This window comes from Trichosurus vulpecula, chromosome 1 (genome assembly GCF_011100635.1).
Source record: "Trichosurus vulpecula isolate mTriVul1 chromosome 1, mTriVul1.pri, whole genome shotgun sequence".
In the NCBI taxonomy this organism is placed as follows: domain Eukaryota; kingdom Metazoa; phylum Chordata; class Mammalia; order Diprotodontia; family Phalangeridae; genus Trichosurus; species Trichosurus vulpecula.
The window spans coordinates 59605146-59626721 of record NC_050573.1 but is presented as its reverse complement, the minus strand read 5'-3'; the positions used below and the strand labels follow the sequence as shown (position 1 = coordinate 59626721).

The following is a 21576-nucleotide window of genomic DNA, read 5'->3' as shown; positions in this document are numbered from 1 at the left end:
TGGGAAAGTTGAGGCCCAAATTGGATTTACTTAAGGGTATACAAGAGCAGATTTGGATGGATCCAAATGGAACTGACTTCTGAGAGAATCTGGATTCAATTTCCAGATCCCTTAACATGACTTGTTCTTTACAGAGTCCAATGCAAGCAGCTTACCCTTGAGTCTCTAGCTGTTGATTTGTAGGGGGTTAACAATGTGGGAAGCCCATTAGGAAGAACAAACAAACTGAAATGGAGAATGTTCCATTAGCCCCTTCCACCTGCACCAACAAGGCAGGGTGTTAGACAGACAAGGGAGAGTGTGAGCTCTGCTTCTCTTGCCAAGGTGTTTGGCTTTAAGATCCTGAGAGACACAACAGTATGTGCCTGCATGTGGCAGATGAAGCCATACATGGTGATCTCCCCAAACAGAACAGGGATGTGCTTCTGCCTTATGTTGGGCTCGATAAGCAAATTTATGAGTGTAAAATCAACCTTTAAAAAATTTAAGGAGGGAGATTAGCTGTGAAACTCCATTAGATAGGGAAGCAGCAAGGATTTTCCCAGATATGAGATTAAGACTGAGCAGGTAGAGAAGGAGGTATTTTCTAATAGCTAAAGATATGACTGTTTAATGTTTGTATAGGACACTGAATTAGGAGGTGAAAGATTTGGATTTGAATCCTAGCACTCCTATTTACTAGCTGTGTCATTTCAAGCAAGCTCTACCTCTCTCTGGGTCTGTTTTCTTGTCTGTGAAATAGGACAGTAGGATTTCAATTCAGTCATTTTTCAGTCTTGTCTAACTCTTCGTGACCCCATTTGGGGTTTTCTTGGCAAAAGGTTGGATTAGTTAATCTCTTAAGTCCCTTTCCATCAGTAACTGCCTGTCTTGCTGAATCTGTGATCCAGTCATTCCCTGCTTCAGGTTAAAAATGGAACGGAATCTTTGTTTTGTTGGGTGCTGAGTCTATACAGTGGCTCATGTCATAAAACAATCTCTTTGGGTGTTGGATCCAGGTCTTCCACCTCCGAATCTTTATTCTTTCCCCTACACCAATGTTGCTATAAAATCTCCCTTGCGAAATTCTTCGGTCTCAGCCTTCTCTATTTGGGAACTGGCTCTTATGCTTATTTTTATCTATAAAGTCGGAAGCTGCTTGCTTCATGGTCACAGCTCAGATCCACCAGCACTTTCTATGGGAATTGTTCATGTATTTTCATGAATTTGCCAGCATCTGGTTGCTATTGTTTAATACATAAGAAGCAAGAAGGAAAACTTTCCTCTCTTTCCAGAAACAAAGATACAAAAACATGTTTTTTAAAAAAACCCTTGGTGTTAGGAATGGAGCTTAGGAAGTATTTTGGTTATGATATGAGACTGAGGAAATTTGAGAGGAAGCGTTAATGGATATTAATATAATATGATATTATTATATGTTTAATGGGTCCAGGATTTTTTCTGGACATATATCTATTTTACATAATGAGACTTCCCCTTGAGACCTTACAAATCTCTCAAATGGTAGGTGGAAAAGTTGAAGTAGGGGGCTAAGAAAAAGATCATTTAATACTCTCTGCTCTCCCTTTCCCTGCTCCTAATTATAGAATATCAGAGCTTGAAGGATCCTTAATAATCATATAGTCCAACTGCCCTGATTTTGCAGATGAGGAATCTAAGTCTTGGAGAGGTGCAAGGTGTAAGGGAATGGTTGGAGCCAGAAACAGAACCCAGAGCTGGTGACTCCAGAGCTCTTTCTGTGCTGTTCCATGCTACTCCTTCAAGCTACCTTCACTTAAATAGGAAATCATAATTTTCAGGATTTCTCTCCTTCCTCTGCTTTTTAGGAGAAGGAAAACAAGTCATGATGTAAGTTTAAGCTTAAAACTATAATAACAATGAGAATACCAGCACCCCAGCGTCCAGAGGCTGTCCTAGAGCCAGACCACGCAGCCTGGTCTCCCACACCCCTAATGACACTGGTATACTGGCAAGAGCCCTGACTTTGCAATCAGAAGACTTGGACTTGAATCCTGACTTTGGTGCCTACCGAGTAGCTCTAGGCTGGGAAATGTTTCTTGCTCTTCTCCCCCTTTCCCCTGCCAATCCGAGCCTTATTACATGGTTTCTAATATCCCTTCCCTTCTGTGACTTGAATGGGTCTAGTAGGTTACTTACTTAATACTTTAAATATTACTATTATATTTTAAGAAGTTTTCAACTAATATTGAAAGGATTTTCTAATTTGCCCTATTAATAAGAAAAGTACAAGTGATATGAACATCTCATTCCTCAGGGCATTGTGATCATGGTAGTTCTGATGCAGTCTTGGAGCTATGTGTCCCTTTAGTGTCAATAGAGAATAGGTTCTGTTTATAGATTTCGAGGAAATATAATCATACTCCTGGCTCCTCCTCACTGTTTTAGAGCAGGTGCCTTGGGCAATTTCAGTTAAAATCTGTGAGGCTTGGGTTGTATAGAGCCAGGAGCATCACTTTGTGCTTCTGGCTTGTTGGCATCAGTAATATATTTGGCCAAAGTAGTTATAATAGTCCCTAGAGCAGTAATGGATCCCATCAGAACCTCTGGGATTGCCAAGACTTAGTTTTGAACCAACTTGGGGTGATAGGGCTCAATCCCTGTGCGATATCCTCTAATATTGGCTGGAGACCCTTTGATTATAAGCCACTCTACTCTGAACCTAATGGAAATCATACCTCCCCACCCACATTCCCTGCCTCACAGGTGGTGGTGTGAGCATCCAGGGAGATAGACAATGGATGTGAAAATCAATGTCATTCAACTGACCTGAACATAGGTCTCCCTATTGGTAAAACGGGAATGATAATCTCTGCCATGCCCACCTCATGGAATGGTTAGGAGGGTCAAATGGCTAGCATGCACACAAAGTGCCTTGTAATTATAACATGCTGCATATGTTTTTACTGTTTTCTAGGTATGTGTACATGGTGTTTCCTTCAGGGAACATAATAAGCTCCTTGGGAGGAGGAACAGTTTTGCTTTTGTCCTAGCATAGTGCCTGACCCATAGTAGGCACTTAATGAATGTTTATTGAAAAAAATTAATTACTAAGCCAAAACTCTTTACTCTGACATTGAAGATCTTCTGCATTCTGCCCCCAACCTACTTATTCAACTTTATTTCCCATTATTCAGAGTCTCAGAATTAGAAGAGACCACAAAATAATAACTTTTACTGCATTTATAATGTTTATCATTAAGATCTCCTGCAGCAGGAATCCCACTCCCTTCCAAGGCAACTAATTTTTAAACTGGCATAATTATTAGGAAGTTTCTCCTTAGATGGAGTTTCTCTCCTCTGCTCTTCAGCTTCTTTTTTTGTTTGTTTGTTTGTTGTTTTCTTTAGTGGCATTGCCAGTGGCTACAATCACCTAGCTCTTTTGCTGACTTGATCTTTGGGGTTAGGTTTTGCTCCAAGAATAAATGATTTGACGTGATCTGTCCTTTACAGTATTCACACAGAAGCAAAGAACTATGAACACACCGATTAGGGGAGGGTAGGTCAACATGCTTAACTCACATAATGATCAAAATAACATGGGAATTTTTTTCTTCTTTTCTTTTTTTGCCTTTACATCAAAAATGTTCATTTTGCATGGATCTCCAGAAGGGCCCTAATCCTGGGCAATCTCAAATCATGTCAACTCCGGACACTGGTATCCTGTCACTGTAGTCATTTCAGTCCTTTGATTGTCACTATTATATAGATAATGGATTTGTGCAAGCAGGGGATACACACACGTGATAGATAGCAGCTTTGGTGGTACTGGTAGGGTCGGTGCTTCTTCCCTGGACTTTAGTGACGGCTTCATGGTGGAGGTAGCCACATAATCCAGATTCTTTGTGGTCAGGCCACACATGTTGATCCGTCCACTTGGCAGTAGGTAGATGTGCTTTTCATTGATCAGATATTCCACTTGCTTAGTTGTTAACCCTGTGAAATCAAACATTCCAGTCTGTTCAGTGATGTGATTCCAGGTTCCTGGGGTGCCAAGGGCTTTGAGGCGTGATCTGAGTTTAGCCCTCATTAACAGAATCCGGTCAGCCATTGTCTTAACATTTTCTTTCCACTTAGTAAAGAGCTCAGGGCTGGAAAGGATAGTGGCCACTATTTGACCTCCCTGAGCAGGAGGGTTGGACCACAAGACATGCACACTTAGGACCTTATCACCATCTTTCCCAACCATGGTCAGGTTCCCCACCGACTCATTGTAGAGCCCGAAATTCTTGGAGGAGGACTGAGCACAGAAGAGCTCAAAGCCTTTGTCTAGGTCCCCAAATGCAAAACCTTGATAGGCTGAATCACAGAAAGGGAACAGAAATTGGCGCTTCGTGACAGTAGCAATCTTCTCTCTGGAGTTGGATCAGTGCCAACGGGGTTATGTGCACAGGCATGAAGGACAAAGAGAACTCTGGAGCATTCTCCATGTCTTGCAGCAGGCCCTGAAGGTCAAGCCCTCTCTTAGCTGCATCCCAATAATGATATGTTCAGATGTCCGTAAAGCTAGCTGCAGCAAACACACCATTATGATTTTCCCAGGTTGGAGAAGACACATAGATAGGAGTGGCTGCATTGTTCATTCCATTGTACTACCTGCTCAAAGGGTACCTGTTCCCCTCAAAGTCTGCATGCTTCCTATCCACTTCTCCTTGATGGCTGGGCTGTCATCCCCAAGAGCAATTCGGGAAGTATTGTTTCGGAATTCCGGCAATGCCAAGATAGGCAAGTACTCATGGTTTAGTGTCATTTCTAGCAATCTGATGTTCCACCTTTCTCACTACTGATAAAACCCAGGGCTGGCGATCACCTGAGCGATATGCTCCCACTCTTAGGTTGACCTTGCTGGGGTCTGGGTCATCCCAGAAGTCTGCAGTGAGCTTGAAGACTAAGACCAATTGTGCCTGGGGTGCATCAGCGAAGATGGCATGGCAAGGCCGAGGGTGGCAGCAAGGGCACGGACTCCTCTGGGTCCAGCTCCTGCTCCGAAGGCATCGATCCTGAAGTCCTTGACAGGAGACAGGAGCCTATCGCACCCAAGATACTGCACAGATGGTTTCTGCTCTTCAACTTCTAAGCATTGCTCCTTGTTCTGCTTCCTGGGGGCTAAGCAGGACCAGGCTGTTGATCAGTGACGTCCATTAAGCTCCTCCTCCTGGCTGTGCCAGGCACTGGGCCAGTCCCTTCCACATGACAACCTTTCAGAGATCTTTGTCATACAGATGAAGGAAAGTCTGCAAAGGTAGGCCAGAGCTAGCTTGTGGCAGACTTTAGATGCCAAACAGCGGAGTTTGTGTTTTATCTTAGAAAGCAACAAGATCAGATCTATACTTCGGGAATATCGATTTTGGCAGGGTATGGAAAATGGATTGAAGGGAAGAGAGACTGGAGGCACAGAGACTAATTAGGAGACTATTGCAATAGTGCAGGCAAGAGATAGGCCTCAGGTTTGTAAAGGCCTGAATCAGAGTGGTGGCCATGTGAGTAGAGACAAGGGGAAAGGTGGGAGAGATGTTATAAAGACAGGATCAAAAAGATTTGGCAACCAGCTAGATACAAGATGAGGAGATGGAAGAATCCAGGATGACTCTGAGGTTGTAAGCTAGCTGACTGCGAGGTTAATGGTGCCTTGAGCAGAAAGAGGGAAGTTAGGAAGAGGGAGTAGGTTTTTTAAGAGACAATCTGTTTTGGATATGTTGAATTTGAAATGCCTGTAGGACATTAAATTGGAAATGTCCAGTAGGGAGTTGTTGATGTGCAACTGGAGCTCAGGAGAAAGATCAGGGATGGGAGTCATATTTAAAACCCAGAGTTCTCAGCAAAGAGATTATTATTGAATCCAAGGGTGCCAATGAAGTCACCAAGATCATATGAGGTGTTGTCCAGCCGTGCCTCCCCATACTTGCATTCAGTTAATCAAATATTTATTATACGTTTATGTGCTAGTCACAATGCAAAGTTTGCAATATACAAAAAAAGTTAAGACACAGACCTTGCTTTACTGTGGCTAGTGGTTGGATGTAGAGTGCTCTTCCTAGAGTTGTCTTTGGCTAGTCCTTTCCATCCAGGCCCCGGTCAATCATCACCTCTTCTGGGAATCCTTCTCACACCATCACACCATGGTAAATTCTTTCCTCTGAAGTAACTGTCTGTACCACTGGTTTAACAATTATTCTATCTTGCCTTCTTGACATCTTTTGTGTTGTTGAACTTTTAAACTGTCGTTTAACTTATTGTGAGTTTATGTCATCTCCCCAGCTAGACTATAAGGAACATGTGGGCAAGGGCAGTATTTTGTACTTCTCTGTCCCATCCATTGGGTACATATTGGGACCTCAACAAGTATTTGTTTCTTTGATTGATTACAGACCTGGTTTTGACTGCGTGTGAATTCCAGAGGTGAATGTGGTCACCAGGCGGCTTTTTTCTCACCCTCCTGCAGTCTGGGAGCTGGAGGAACCCCTGTCTGCCCCCTCCTGTGTACACTATTGAGCAGTTTGCAAGTGTGGGAATTTACAGCTCAGGCCTCCAAGCTATGTGAAGAGAGGGCCTGACCTGGGTCAGTCCACTTTTGAATTTTTTTCCCCTAGGGATTTCATGTTCTTAAGCAAAAGCTCTGTTAAAGGAAGAAGGAAGAGAGAGGAGGAGGAGGAAGAGAGAACTGGAGAAACCACAGGCCAGTGGAGTTATGGGTTTCTGGGATTGGATCTTTAGTGGAAAAGAGCAAAGGCTTAGTCTGGAGCCAGAGGGCCTAGGTTCCATTTCTAGACATGCTTCTGACCACCTATGTGACCAGATGAACAAGTCATTGTACTTTCCTTATACACCATTAAGGGTTGAATGAAGGAATTGAACTATAGATGAACTGCACTGTAGAGTGCTAGGTCTGGAGTCAAAAAGCCCTGAGTTCAAATCCAACTATAGACATTTCCTTGATGTGTGATCTTGGGCAAGTCACTTAACTGCCATTTGCCTCAGTTTCCTTCTCTGTAAAATAGGGTTAATAATAGCACCTATCTCCCAGGGTCGTTGAGAGAATCAAATGAGATCAATGTAAGGTGCTTAGCACAATGCCTGGCTCACATATAAATGTTAGCTGTTATTATTATGATCTCCATAGTTCATTGTAGATCTAAGTCCTATGACATTAGAAGACTGGCTTATCCCACCTCACAGAACCTGGGAAAATGTTTCTGTCTTTAAAAGACTAGAGAGCTTTCTTTCATGAACAATTTCAATAATTAAGTAACAGAGAGGAAACCTTCCTTCTATACTGTGAGAGTGCCTTACACTTCCTTAGACCATAATTAGGGCTAATGGAGAGACTCAAGGGCCCAGCATCTTGCTTTGATCATGAAGGTAGAGGGGTAGGAAATAAAAACAAAGAATATGTTTAAACTTAGAGTCAGAAGACCTGGTTTTGAACCTTGGCTTTGTGGCCCTGGGTAAGTCTATGATTGTCATCATTATTATTATTTTAAAATAAAATGTTATTTGTATCTTTTGTTTTTAGATTGACTAAACCCCCTGTATTATTCCTCTTCCTCTCCTAGAGAGCCATCTCTTACAACAAAGCTTTTTTTTTTTTTTTAAAGAAAAAGAAGAGAAAAAAAAAATCAACACAGCAGGTCAATACATGGGGGAAAAATCTGACATGGTATGTAATGTTCCACACCCATAGACCCCTACCTCTTAAGTTGATCATTATTGGGTAACTTTCCCTTTCGGAGCTTCAGGTTCCTCTGTCACATGAGGCTAATACTATTTGCTCTGCTGACACACAGGATTGTTTGCTTTAATTCAGCAAACATTTTTTAAGCATCTATTATGTACCAGACACTGTGTTAGGTACTAAGGGTACAAGGACAAAAACAAAAACAAATTGGCTTTGCTCTCAAGGAGGTGACATTTTTTAAGGGGGAGGGTCGGGCTGTGGGATGTAATAGGAACACAGATTAGTGTAATAAATAAAAGATAATCTGAGGAAGAAGAAAGGACCAACAAGTAGAGGACTCCAGGAAGGCTTCACAGAGCAGTTAGCAAATGAGCGGAGCCTTGAAGGAAGGAAAAACAGGATGAAAAGCAAGTCATCCAGTGAACATTTTGTAAGCCCCTACTATGTGCCAGGCACTTTGCTAATCACTTTGCAAATATGATCTCATATTATCTCATTTGTGAAAAGGCCAAAGAGAGTAGGGAGGTGCAGGGGGAGAAGGCTTCGCCACATTGGGGAAAGACTGAGAGGTGGAGCTGGGAGAGCAGTGAAGGAGTGAATGTGCCTGGCTTGGGCACCTTCTCAAAATGGAGATTCCAGGAGGAACTGACAAATCATAGCGAGAAGCCAGAGGGGCAGAAAGATTTTCTGGGGTGAAGAGGCTGCTGGTGCGAAGGCTGCGGGTGTATGCTGGAGAGAGAATTGTTTTGCCTCTGGAATTGAACATAAACTCCTGTCCAGCTTCTAAAGCCTTTCACAGTCTGTCTCTACAGTCTCGTATATTACATAGGAGGTAGGGACGTCTCTGTGAGAAAGATGTGAGGTGTGTATGGAAAGAGAAGTCTTAGAACAGCCACTGAGAGAATATGGTAATCAGGAAAAAATGAACAGATGGCTGCGGAGCAGTCAGGGCCCACCTGAAATTAGAGAACATGAATTTGCAGTGAACCCACTTTGTAGGCAGCCGGGTAACGGAAGTGGGCAGAACGTGGGACTGTGAGTCAGAGAGGCCTGCCTTCCAGACCAGCCTCAGTCACTTAGCGGGATGACCCTGAGTAGCTCGCTTAAGCTTGGTCTCAGTTTCATCATCTGTAAAACAGGGGTAATCACAGCACTTGTCTCATAGGATTATTGTGAGGGTCAAATATGTTTAGATAAGTAGATACAGTGTTTGTAGCTATGTGACGCGCTGTCTGGCTAGCTGTTAGCAATAGCAGCAGCAGTAGCAGTAGTGTTACTTTTGTTGTTGTCATTCAGTTGTTTCAGTCGTGTTGGACCCTTCATGACCCCATTGGGAGTTTTCTTGGCAATTTCCTTCTCCAACTTGTCTTACAAAAAAGGAAACTCAGGCAAACAGGGTTAAGTGACTTGCCCAGGGTCACCCAGCTAGTACGTGTCTGAGGCCAGATTTATACTTGAGAAGATGAGTCTCACTGAATCCAGGCCCAGTATTCTGTCCCTCATGCCACCCAGCTGCTCTCCAGGAAGTTTTACCTGATCGCGTAGATCTCCCATAGTACTTGCTACTTCTCTATGTACTTATTATGTATTGTTGAATTGATTGCATGACATGGAAGACACTGGCGCAGGACTGCCTAGCGTGGTGTGCCATCATCAGAGAAGGCGCTGTGCTCTCCGAGCAAAGCAGAATTGAAATAGCTCAAAAGAAGCTCGAGAATGCACCCCAGATGTTCACATGGATTATTTGTGCCTGACCTGTGGTAGAGCATTCCAAGCTCACACTAGTCTGATCAGCCACAGGCCAACACGCTGTAACTTGACTCTTAACATAGCGATGTTATTTTGGTTCTCTTCAAGAACAAAGGACCACCACCAACCAACTAACCAACCAACTAGTTATCTATGTTTATGTCTCACGAGTTCCATGAGGGCAGGAATACTTTGTCTTAACTGAGTGGGGAAAGATAAAAACTATAGATGCTGAATAAGTGTTCATTGTGTATTCACTTTTATTGCCCTCCCTTCTCTCCCCTGCATCCCCCCTCCCCTCCACCAATCTTTCTAGGTTAAATCCTGGAACAGTTTCCTCACTGACTTTCTCTTCCCATAACAAGCTGTCCACGATGGAAATGGGGCCCTGGACTCTTTAGTAGAGTCATCCCAGTGGGTTGAATAAAAGGTGAACAACAGAGGAGCCCCTAACTGAAGGCAGCTCCCTTGGTGCTTTATAAAGGTCTGTAGCTCTCCTTTCCTTAGCACAAATAGTTCTAGACCTCAGTGTTAATAACCTTTCCCCTGGAAACATTACTGTATTCATGATCTTAAAAAGACCCTTGTGCATTAAACCTTTGTGTTGTGCTATAACGTGTATCTTCTCTATCTCTCCTTGCCTCCCTCTTTTCTCCCCAGGTTCTGGGATATATGTTAGGCTTCAAGGTCTAGATAGTGACTCAGCTTGCCAGGTCAGCCCCAAATTGCCTAACCCTGGACAGAAATAAGTTTGTTTTTGCCTGAAGGTAGAGAAGAAGATGGAGAGCATTCCAGGCATGGGAGATAGCCAGAGAAAATACCTGGAGTTAGAATGTCTTATTTGAGGAACAGTGAGGAGGCCAGTGTCTCTGCATTGCAGGGTATATGAGGGTGAGTAAAGGTAAGAAGACTAGAAAAGTAGGAGGGGCCAGGTTACAAAGGTCTTTGAATGCCAGAGGATTTTATATTTAATCCTAGATGTATTATGGAGCCACTGGAGTTGATTGAATGGGGGAGGGAATGACGTAGTCAGACCTGTGCTTTAGGAAGATCACTGACAGCTGAGTAGAGAATGGACCGAAGGTGGGAGAGATTGGTGGCAGGGAGACTAACTGGCAGATGATTGCAATAGTCTGGGTGTGAGGAGCTGAGAGCCTGCACTGGGGTGGTGACGGCAGAGGAGAGACAGGACTATATGCAAGAGCTGGCCTGAAGTTAAGCAATAGGCCTTAATAGCAGATTGGACATGGGAGGGAGACGATGAGAGTCAAAGATGACACCTAAGTTGTGAGCCTGGGGCACCGGGAAGAGGATGATGCCCTTCCAGCAAAAGGGATGTTTGGAGGGGCAAGGATTTGAGGGGAAGGATAATGAGTTCAGTTCGTCTATCTTCTGTATCTTAAGACATGTCTGCAATACTCCTGACCTAAAATCCACTGGAGGAGGTAAGGTGACCCACCATGTGCCATATTGCTGTAGCCTCGAGAACTGCTTTGGGAGGTCAGCGATGGCATTAGATTACCATTCCCCCTTCTCTGCTCTGGCTTTGATTTCTGGAGACGGGAAAAAGTATTGGAAATATTTCTCCTTGTTCTCTTTTCTTAAGAGGCCTATCAAGAAAAGAAAGAGAGCAGGGTGGATGGAAAACCGATAACCTTCTGACCCCATTCTGACCAGGCTAGTGAGCCTTTTCCTTTTTGACCTTTCCCCTCTAACGCTTGAGCTGACTGCCCTACCCCTTTGATCAGGTTGTTGTAGAGAGAAAACCTGCCCTTGTACCCTGTTCAGGGTTTTTTTCCTTGACCTTTCACCCATCATCCTGTCCCCTTTGTAATCTTTTCTTTTTTTAAGTTTTATTGATGTTTTTTGCTTTTTTTTTCCACTAGTCCTATAAGGATTTTTCAACCCTTTTTTGCCAAGTCTTGACAGTTTTACTTAATATGATCACAGATCTAGAGATAAGAGGGATCTTTCAGGCCTTAATTTTATAGATAAGGAAACTGAAGTCTATGGAAAAAGTGACTTCTTTGGAAAAAGCCACTTATTGGCACATAGTAAGAACTAAGTGCTTTACAATTATTATCTCATTTCATCTTCACAACAACCCTGAGATGCAGGTGCTATTATTATCCTTATTTTAACAGATGACAAAACTGAGGCAAACAGAGTTACCCAGGGTCTCAAAGCTAGCAAGTGTCTGAAACTAAATTTGAATTCAGGTCTTCCTGACTTCAGGTGCAGCATTCTATCCACTGTGCCACCTAGCTGCCTGTAAGGTAAAAGTAATCTCCCCCTTCTTGAATTTCTATTATACATTTATTTGGTTTCTCCATTAACTTCTCATATTTTATGAAAGGCACAAAAGGTCCTCCACAGTCTGGCTCCAACTTGACTGTCTAGTTCTATCCCCTTTGCATATTCAGTCAATCAACAAACATTTATTAAGCACCTATTACATGCACAGTACCGTGCTAGTTGCTGGAAATGCAAAGACAAAAATAAAACTTCCTTGACCCCAAGGAGCTTATATTTTCTCTGGGGAGGAAGAGAGCATTTTGTGTGTGTGTGTGTGTGTGTGTGTGTGCGCGCGCGCGCGTGTGCGCGTGTGTACCTAATAAATAAAAAATAAATACAAAGTTGCTGGGATCAGGAATGTAGAACGTCAGTCAGCAGTCAGTGAGCAAGCCTTTATTAAGTACTTATTATATACCAGACACAAAGAGGCAAAAACATAGTCCTTGCCCTTATGGAGATCACATTCCAATAGGGGAAACACCATGCAAACAAGGATGAACATAGAAGACAGATATAGATTTAGTGGAAGGCAATCTCAGAGGGAAGTCATTAGCATTTGGGGGAGTGAGATGGGAAGGAGAGAACCTGGAAAAGCCTCCTACAGAACTTGAGAATTGAGCTGAGTCTTGCAAGAAGTTGGGAAACAAGTAGTGGAGGAGAGGAGTGAAAACATTCCAGGCCTGAGGCAAGTCAGGAGATAAAGCACCATGTTTCAGAGAGGTTAGGACTACCTGGATGGAGATGATAATTGAATCCATGGGAGCTGATGAGATCACCAAGTGAAGCAGTAGAGAGGACAAAGAGAAGAGGACCTAAGAAGGAAGCTGGGGGAGGGAGGGCACTCGTGTCTAGTGGAGCAGTCAGACAGGTCAGAGGAGAACCAGAAGAAAGCAGTATTAAGAAAACCTGGAGAGGAGTATGCAAGAGAAGAGGGTGATGGACAGTGTCAGAGGATGCAGAGAGATCAAGAAGGAGGAGGGCTGAGAAAAGCCATTCGATTTTAGCAGTTAGATCATTAATGGCTTTGGAGTGAGCAGTTTCAGTTCAATGATGAGAGAAGCCAGACCGTAGAGAGTTTAAAAGCGAGTGGGAGGAAAGGGAGGGGAGGCACCAATTGTAGATGGACTTCTCAAGGACTTTAGCCACAAAAGGGAAGGGAGATATAAATTGATAGCTAGCAGAGATAAAGGATTTTTTGAGAGTGGGGGAGACATGGAAGTGTTGGTGGGTAGTGAGAAAGGACCCCATAGGTAGGATGAGATTGAAGATTAAAGAGAGAGTAGAGATGATATAGGGGTCTCTTCTGGAGAAAATGGGATGGGATTGAATCAAAGATGCATGTAGAAGTTGACATCAAGGGGAAGACACCCCTTGAGATGAGATGAGGAGGGAAGAAGGGGTAGTTCTTGGTAAATGGCCTCATTTTTTTTCAGTGAAATATAAGGTGAGGTCCTTAGCAGAGAGGGCAGGGGAAAAGGTTGCCATGGGAGACTTGAAAAGGATGAAAAGGTTTGTAATAATAGTTAGTGGTGTGTGGGAAAGCAGATCCATTCTGGAGATATAAAAGGATTGCCTTGATGCAGTGAGGGCACAGTTGAGGTTATATAACATAAATTTGTAGTTGGCACAGGAAGCACAGCTTTGTGACTTTCTCCAGCTCCACTCAGTAGCATGGGAATAGGGGCAAAAGTGACAGATGGTGGGAGTATTCCAAGGTTAGAGTTAGGAAAGGCGGGACTAGTGATATAGGACAAGGGGGCCAAAGGATTCAAGTGGGGAGGGAGGAGAATGCAGCCAGCACAGGGATGATGGCCTGGGAAAGAACTGTGGGATGGAGGCACTGGCAGTCACAAGGAGGACAAAGAATAGGGTTAGGGATTGTAAGATTGAGGGTGAAAATACAATGATAAAAGGGCATGATCAGAGAAGGAACTTTTGGATTTCATGGCCACTTGAAAGTCAAGGCAAAATCAAGGGTATGACCATTTCTTCATGTAGCTGAGGTGGAGTGGAGAAAATTGAGTAGACTGAGCAACTGGGATGTTGGGGTATTTGAAGATAGTGAAGAAATTGAGGATTCTGTGATGCAGAAATTGAGAGGGAGAGAATTCAAGGCATAAGCGATAACTAGCTAGTGTGACCAAGGGACAGGCACAGAGATGGTAGAGGAAGTGCTAGGTATTAGGAATAGCCAGGAGACCAGTTTGGCTAGACCACAGAATTCAGAAAGGTTGGAAAGATAGGTGGGGACTAAGTGATTAAAGGCTTAAAAGCTAAACACAAGTTTTTATTTTACCTGAGGAGTAATAGGGAGCCGCTGGAATTTATTGAGTAGGGGAGGGATACAGGCAGACAAAATCACTTTGGCAGCTCTGTGGAAGAAAGCTCGATTGAAGTGGGGAGGTCTGGGAGTCAGCTGCATAAAAATGATATTTAATTCTGTGGAAGCTTTTGAAGTCACTACCTGGCAGAACATAGCAGAAAGAAGAGGGCTCAGAACAGAGCCTGGGGATATACCCTTTGTTAGGGGGCATGATATGGACAAAGAGCCAGAAAAGGAGACTGAAAAGAGTAGTCCTACAGGTAGGAGGTGAATTAGGAGGTGGAGGTGTAGTGAAAGCCCAGAAAAGAGGGAGCATCCAGGAAGAGAAAAAGTCGCCAGCTGTGTCAGGTGCTACAGAGAGATCAAGAAGGATGAAAATTGAGAAAAGACCATCAGTTTGCAATTAAGAGAGAACTCTGGAGGGAGCAATGTCAGTTAAGTGATGAAGTTGAAAGCCAGATTGCAGAGGGTTGAGAAGTGAGTGAAAGGAGAGGAAGTATAGATATCTTTTATAATAATTTGGTGGAGACCTATAAGATACTGGCTTGAGGAGATGGTAATCAACAAGCATTTATTAAGCACCTGCTATGCGCTAGGCACTGTACTGAACTTGTAGAGATACAAAGAAAGGCGAGAAACCATTCCCTGCTCTAAAAAAGGTCGTAGTATGATATGGGAGACAGCACGCAAACAACTGTGTACAAACAAGATATATCGGATAAATTGGAACTAATCCACTGAGGGATGACATTAGCATTAAGGAGGATCAGAAAAGGCTTCCTGGGGAAGGCAGGACTGTAGGGTTTATAGGAAGCCAGGGAGGCCAGGAGGCAAAGATGAGGAGGAAGAGAAGTTCAGGTGTGGGGGACTGCCAGGGAAAATACCTGGAGTGAGGAGGCTCATTGTTTTGTTCTAGGAACAGCTAGGTGGCCAGTGTCAGGGGATTGTGGAATACATGGAATACGTAAGATGTAAGAAAAGAAGGAAGGAGTAAGGCTATTGAGGGCTTTAAAAGCCAAACAGAGGAGTTTATGTTGATTTCTGAAGGTGATAAGGAGCTGGGGAGTTTATTGAATGGGAGGAAATGGGGAACATGTGATGTGGACAGACCTATGCTTTAGGAAAATCAATTTTACATTTGAATGGAAGATGGACCGGAGTAGGGAGAGGCTTGAGACAGGGGAGACTATTTCATAAGCTGTTGCTAAAACTGTTAAAAGTGCATGGCCAACCGCAGGTCTCTGGAATATTCCACTGGAGTTCTCTCACCATGTTAACATTGGGCCGTTAACAACAAGTCCTTGGATCCATCTATCAAACTCAACTCTTTGAACTGTACTTTCACCTTACCCTCCTCTCTTAATGTTCTCTACAAGAATATGAAGAGGCTGGAAAGGTAGATTGGAGCCAGGTTGGGAAGGTTTTTAAATATCCAACAGAAGAATTTGTATATGATGCTAAAGACAGTCTGGAGTCTGCTATGTGATCAGACCTGGGCTTTAGAAATAATTACTTTGGCAGTTGTGTGGGCAGATCATTGAAGGAAGAAACTTGGGGTAAGGAGACCACTTCAAATGCTATTGCAGTAGACCAGACGAGACGTGATGATGGCCTGGATGAGGGTAGTGGACCTGTGAGCAGAGAGAAAGACATGAATGTGAAAAATGTGGAAATAGATTCAACAAGTCTTAGTAACTGGATGGCTCTACGAGATAAAGGAATGAGGGGTCAAAGATGATTTGAAGGCTGTGAGCCTGGGTGACTGGAAGGGTGCCCATGTTGTCATTGACAGTAACAGGGAAATCTAGAAGAGGAATATGTTTGGAGAAGAAAGATAAGTCCTATTTGGAACTTGTCGAATTTGAGACGCCTTTAGGACATCCAGTTTGAAATGTCCGTTTAGCAGCTGGTGATGTGAGCCTGGAGCCCAGGAGACATACTAGGGCCGGACATTATGATCTGAGAGCTATCTGTACCAAGATGATAATTAAATTCTTGGGAGCCAGCGAGGTTTTCAAGTGAGAGGATAGAAAAGGAAAAGGGAAGAGGACCTCTTCAAGAGCTTTAGTGTACACACATAGTTAGGGGCCACATGGCTGATGATGCAGCAAAGGAAGATTTAAAAAGAAGGGCAGAGAGGAAGAGAAATTCAAGAGAGCAGTTCCACATGAGCCCAAACGGGGGAACAACAATGTGCCATGCTGCAGAGAACAAGGAGAGTGAACGTTGAGAAAAAATCATTGTTCTTGGCAATTAGGAGATCACGAGTAGGGAACTTCTGGTTGAGATTACTTTCCATTTACTCTGTATATAGTTTGTTTGTAATTGTCTACATCTATGTCTATTCCCCATTAGAATAGGAGCTCTTTGAGGAGCGGGACCCTGTTTTTGCCTTTCTTTCTATCTCTGGGGCTTAGCAAGTATCTGGCACATACATACTTGCTGATTAATAAGTGATACTTAATAAGTAAAAATTGTTGACCTACTGAGAGCAGTTTCAGTTGAGAAATGATGTTGGAAATTGTAAAGGACTGGGTAGTGAGTGGGAGGAGGGGCAGTGAAGGCCAAGGAGTCAGCTGCTTTTTCTAGAAGTTTGGCTGATAAAGGGGAGAGAAAGGGAGAGGGAGACAGGGAGAACAATAGCTAGAGAGGATATGCAGGGAGTTTTGTAGCAGGGGAGATTTGGATTTGTTTCTTAGGGAGTGATGGGAGATCAGAGAGTGAGCACGAGCTCCAGGGACTGATTACCAGGACAGTCTGCAGGAGATGCGAGGGACTGGTGTGAAAGCCCACTAGGAGAGGGGGAGGGGGATACTCAGTGCAGACAAATTAGGTGCCTTCAAATAGCTGAAGGCATGGCACATGGGAGAGGGCCTAAGCGTGTTCTGCTTAAGCCTGGAGTGAAAAACTAGGAGCGGTAGGTGGAGGCTACCATGAAGCAAATGTAGACTTTGAGTAAGGAGTGCTTTCTTAACAATTAGTTATCCCAGAGTAGAAGGGGCTGCTTCTGAAGGCTCCCTCTCAGTCAGGGTCTGGAGTAAAGGTTGAATGACTATACAGTGTGCTGCTGGAGGAGGTTCTTAGTGAGGTCTGGATCTCCTGGATCTCTCTGAGAAGCTTCTGTCTGAGCTTCTGTGATTCGTCTTTAATGAAAAAGACAACGTATGCTCACATGCATTCTAAGTGTTGCAAAGCACTTTCCCATCCACTTAGAGTTCGACATTGTGAGGATTGTTATCCCTGTTTTACCAAAGAGGATGCCAAGGCTTAAAGGTGAAGTAGCTCCCCTAGGGTTACACAGCTACTAAAGTGCAGAGCCAGGATTTGAACCTGAAACACATGACCTTCATGCTTAGAATGTTTTTCCTCTTCACCTCTGCTTCTTGGAACCCCTGTCTTCTTTCAAGGCTTAGTTGCTTTCTCCAAGAGGCCTTTTCTGATTCTTCTGATAAGGGCTTCACAGGGCCAGGTACAGATCTCTGGGAGACTCCACTGGAGTCCTCCTACTACATAAAGCGTTTAGCATCCTCTCTTTCTCCTGTCTTCCTCCATGAATTAGTTTTGTAATTATTTTGTATGTGACTTGGCCTGCAAGTTCCCTTCCCGCAAGATGATCTTGCTTTGTACTTACATGGAGCCCAGATTCTTTCTGAGGGTGGCTGTACCCCCAAAAGGGGAGTAAGGCTTTTTTTTTAAATTTTCTGGCTTGCCATGCCCCTATCCAAGAGAGAATCTATAAAATAAAGCTTAGATCAGGGTCTCCCAAAAAGGGATTAACAGAGTCCCATTTCAGAAAAGGTATTCAGTGTACAAGACAGATGTGTATCAGTTATAAGACAGCTATTTACTTCTTCTACCACAAAAGAAAGATTTAAAACATAAAACAATAACCTATCAATGTCATTATAATGTCCCAGAAAGGTAAAGGCATTTGTTAAGATTGCTGAGTAGGCATTTTACTTTCTCCTTAGGCCTACATTGTCCAAGTGACTCACAAATGCCAGAGCTTCTGGCCAGACATAACAGCCCTTCAGCCCTTTCAGGTTTAGGGTGATCTGGCCCTTGATCATCTCTGAGAAATGGTACATTTGCAAGAAGTACTTCTTGCTGGATAACTGGCATCAGATCAGGAACCCAGAAACTCACAAGGTGGCTTCCAAGATTGAAAATGACCATCTGTTGCTCTCACTCTTTAGTGACCTGTGCCTGGAACTTGAAGGCCTATCGAAGGCTCTCCTGGGTAATCATGGTGTCCTTGCCTCCATGAGCTCCTAGTATCTGTTTACAAATGGGGAATTGGGAGGAAGGGGAAGAAGTATCACCTTCCCCTTTGCTGGAAAGGAGTCCAAGGAAGAGCCTCACTGGGGAGAAACTGGCAGAAATTTAAATTTACATTCAAACGAGGGCAGGAGAGGGGAGCCTTTCTATGACACAAGAACTATAGCTCTTTTCTGAACTCAGTTCACATGCCTCCTTCTGCTTTCCCCAATAGGGCTTCCCCTCTCCCAAATACTATGTATTTGTTTTGTACACTGTATTTTGTATTTATCTTTGTATTCCTTGTCTCCCTCAAAAGCACGTGAGCTCTTTGAAGGCAGGGACTGTTTCTTTTTGGTGTCTGTCAAGTCAACAAGCCTTTCCCTAGCCCCAGTACAGTGCTTAAAAGAAGCTTATGGAATTGAATTCAGGTCTTCCGACCTTAAGTCCACCCTTTTTTAATTGGTTTTGAAATGATCACCCTAAGCACCTTTTTCCTCCTGGTCCAGTCTCTTTTCAGGATCTAGGGCTACATTTGTCATAGGACATTCTACCTCTTGCCCTCACCTTCCTGTGACCAGCAGTTTTATTTACCCTAGATAGGATTGATGGCTTCTTCTTTTCCTCATCTCCCTTGGTTTCACTCATTTGAGCCCAACAGGATGTATCTCCAGTTGCAACTTTCCACATTCTTTTCTTCTGGCCCTGTTTCCTGGTAATTAAGGATGCCCCATTTTTCTATAGCACCACAGCCACAAACTGGAAGAGAACTCTAAGACTCTTTCCTAGCCACAAATGTCTTTCCCAGCTCCCAGCATACTTCAGTTTCTGCCTATTAACATCCTGCGCATCCTTTTAAACCCAGTGAAAATGCTGAATTCCTCATGAATTGAGGAATTGTTCCTTTCCTCTTCCTCATCCTCTTCCCCTCCCCCATCTAGCTGAAAGCAATCATTTCTTCCTCAGATCTCCTGTAGCATGGTGTAGTGGAAAGTGTGCTGGACTAGACTGAGAGTCAGAGAAGATCTGGGTTCAAATCCTACCTCTGACCCTTGACAGTGTGACCAAGGCAGTTACTGACTCCGGGCTTCAACTTCCTTATTTGAAAATGAGGGGGTTGGATTTGATCACCTCTGAGAGCCCTTCCAGATCCTCATCAATAGTCCCATCACCCTGGAATAGATAGAAAGTGCTTAGTGATGCTTAAAGCCCTATAGAAATGACAGCGTTTATTCTAGCACCAAAGTCATCCATATGTGCTTAGCACATTTCAGATGGAAATATATTTACTTTTGTACACATCTTCCCTTCCGACAAGACCATGAAATTCTGGAGAACAGGGCCTTAGTTGCTCTATGTCCTTTGTACAGATTCAGCACCTTCTTATTTCTGTGCCTTTGGTCAAATTGCACCGTATCCCTGCAGTGCTTTCCTATCCCTTTTATCCCTTCCTGTCCCACTCTCCCTTTAAGAATCCCACACAGCTCAAATACTCCTTCAGTCAGCATTTATGCTGTGCCTACTTTGTGCAAGGCCCAACTCTATGAGGCCTTTCTGGATTCCTGCTCACCTTCAACTAAAAGGGATCTCTTCCTCCTCTGATCTCATAACATTTCATACATCTCTTAGAATGATAATAGTTCACATTATTATGGTGCTTTAAAGTTTACAAAGTACTTTACTTTCAACCACCATGTACAAGTGTTATCATCTCTTAAGGAGAGGCAGTGTGATATCATAGCATTGGAGCCAGGAAAACCTGGGTTCAAGTCTCTTCTCTGATACCTGCTGGCTGTGTGACCCTGGTTAAGTCACTTAACTTCTCAGTGCTCTAAGTGGTTCTCTAATTCCACAGAAGGTGGGAAGGGGAATAAACATATACACATATACACTTATACTGTATTTCTGAAGTCATAGGTTCAGTGCCTATTCTAATGCCCTAGATGAGAAAGGAGGACCTGAGAGGGTTTTGTTGTTTGCCCGCTGACACTCAGGTAGATAGGTGATCAGGGCAGGGCAGATACACTGACCGTAAGCTCATGACTCTGTATCGCTAAGGATCCTCAAGAGGTATCTAGGCCAATCCCCTCATTCTACAGTTGAGCAAACTGAGACCCAGGGAGGTGAAGTGACCTGCCAGAGGAGTCAGAAGGAGTCCGAGTCTGAGGCTTTCCCACAGAGCTTTTCACTGGGCCAGAAGAAACCAAGGCCCACGGTATCAACATGTTGCTAATAGCTGTTGTGGGGGTGAAAGACCATCAACAAGAGCATACAGGAAGTGCTGCTAGCACAGGTCCTTTGATCTGCTTTTCTAAGGAAGGCAACTTCAAGGGGTTAACAATCTTACTTTAAACATACATATACCATTCACTTAGTTCAGGGGGAAAAGCCAGCACCCTTAACTTCAGAGCAAATACAAACAAATTACAAACAGACCAACAGACAGGTTTTTATCTGTCTGACCAAATCACAATATAGACAGTTACCAGAGAGAAGCATCAACATTAGGGGTTTTCAAAGCGAGGTGGGTGGGGAGGGGTGCTACTTCAACGGCTACCCAGAGTCTGGTCACCAACACTCTTTCTTTTTTGTTTTTTTTTTAATTTTTTTTTTGGAGGGGAGAAGGCAGGGCAACTGGGGTTAAGTGACTTGTCCAAGGTCACACAGTAAGTGTGTTAAGTGTCTGAGAGCAGATTTGAACTCAGGTCCTCCTGACTCCAGAGCTGGTGCCCTACTCACTGCGCCACCTAGCTGCCCCATCAACACTCTTTCAAAGTGTGCCCCCAAAGGCAAAAACACTAACCTCTGAGTTTGTATACACTTCTGTAGAGTCAAAGGGCATCACAACCATACAACTCAAACCCATGTGAACTAGGCCTTCCCTGGACGTAAGCAGGTCATCAGAGACTCCCAATTCAATCGAAGATTCCCCAGTGCTGAGAAGCACTGCAAAACAAAGACAACAAAAAGCCCACTTTGCTTGCCATTCCATTTGAAAGGCAAGACTCATCAAAGGTCCTTGATTATGTCAGCATTCTAAAAGAGAAAACAGTAAAAAAAAAAAAAAAAAAAGTCCCAGCCTAATTACCGTAATACACAGAGAAGCTGTGATTTGCCCAAAGCCGTAGAGGCAGGTAGTGTTGCAGAGTCTGAATTCAAATTGAGAGCATCTGGCTCTTGTTCAGTATATTTTATTGGTAGCCGGGTCTTCTAACACCAAGACCAGTATTCTTTCTGTCACTTGATGCGTGCTACCTTT

General features: G+C 43.6%; 1 protein-coding gene and 1 pseudogene across 2 annotated transcripts in view; one reads left to right on the top strand and one right to left on the bottom strand.

Annotated features, from left to right (window-relative positions):
- Positions 1–21576, top strand: part of GNG7 (G protein subunit gamma 7) — a 364198-nt gene that overhangs the window by 151509 nt on the left and 191113 nt on the right. The gene's annotated exons all lie outside the window — the stretch shown is intronic.
- LOC118859172 overlaps positions 246–21576 on the bottom strand; it is a 72167-nt pseudogene continuing 50836 nt past the window's right edge.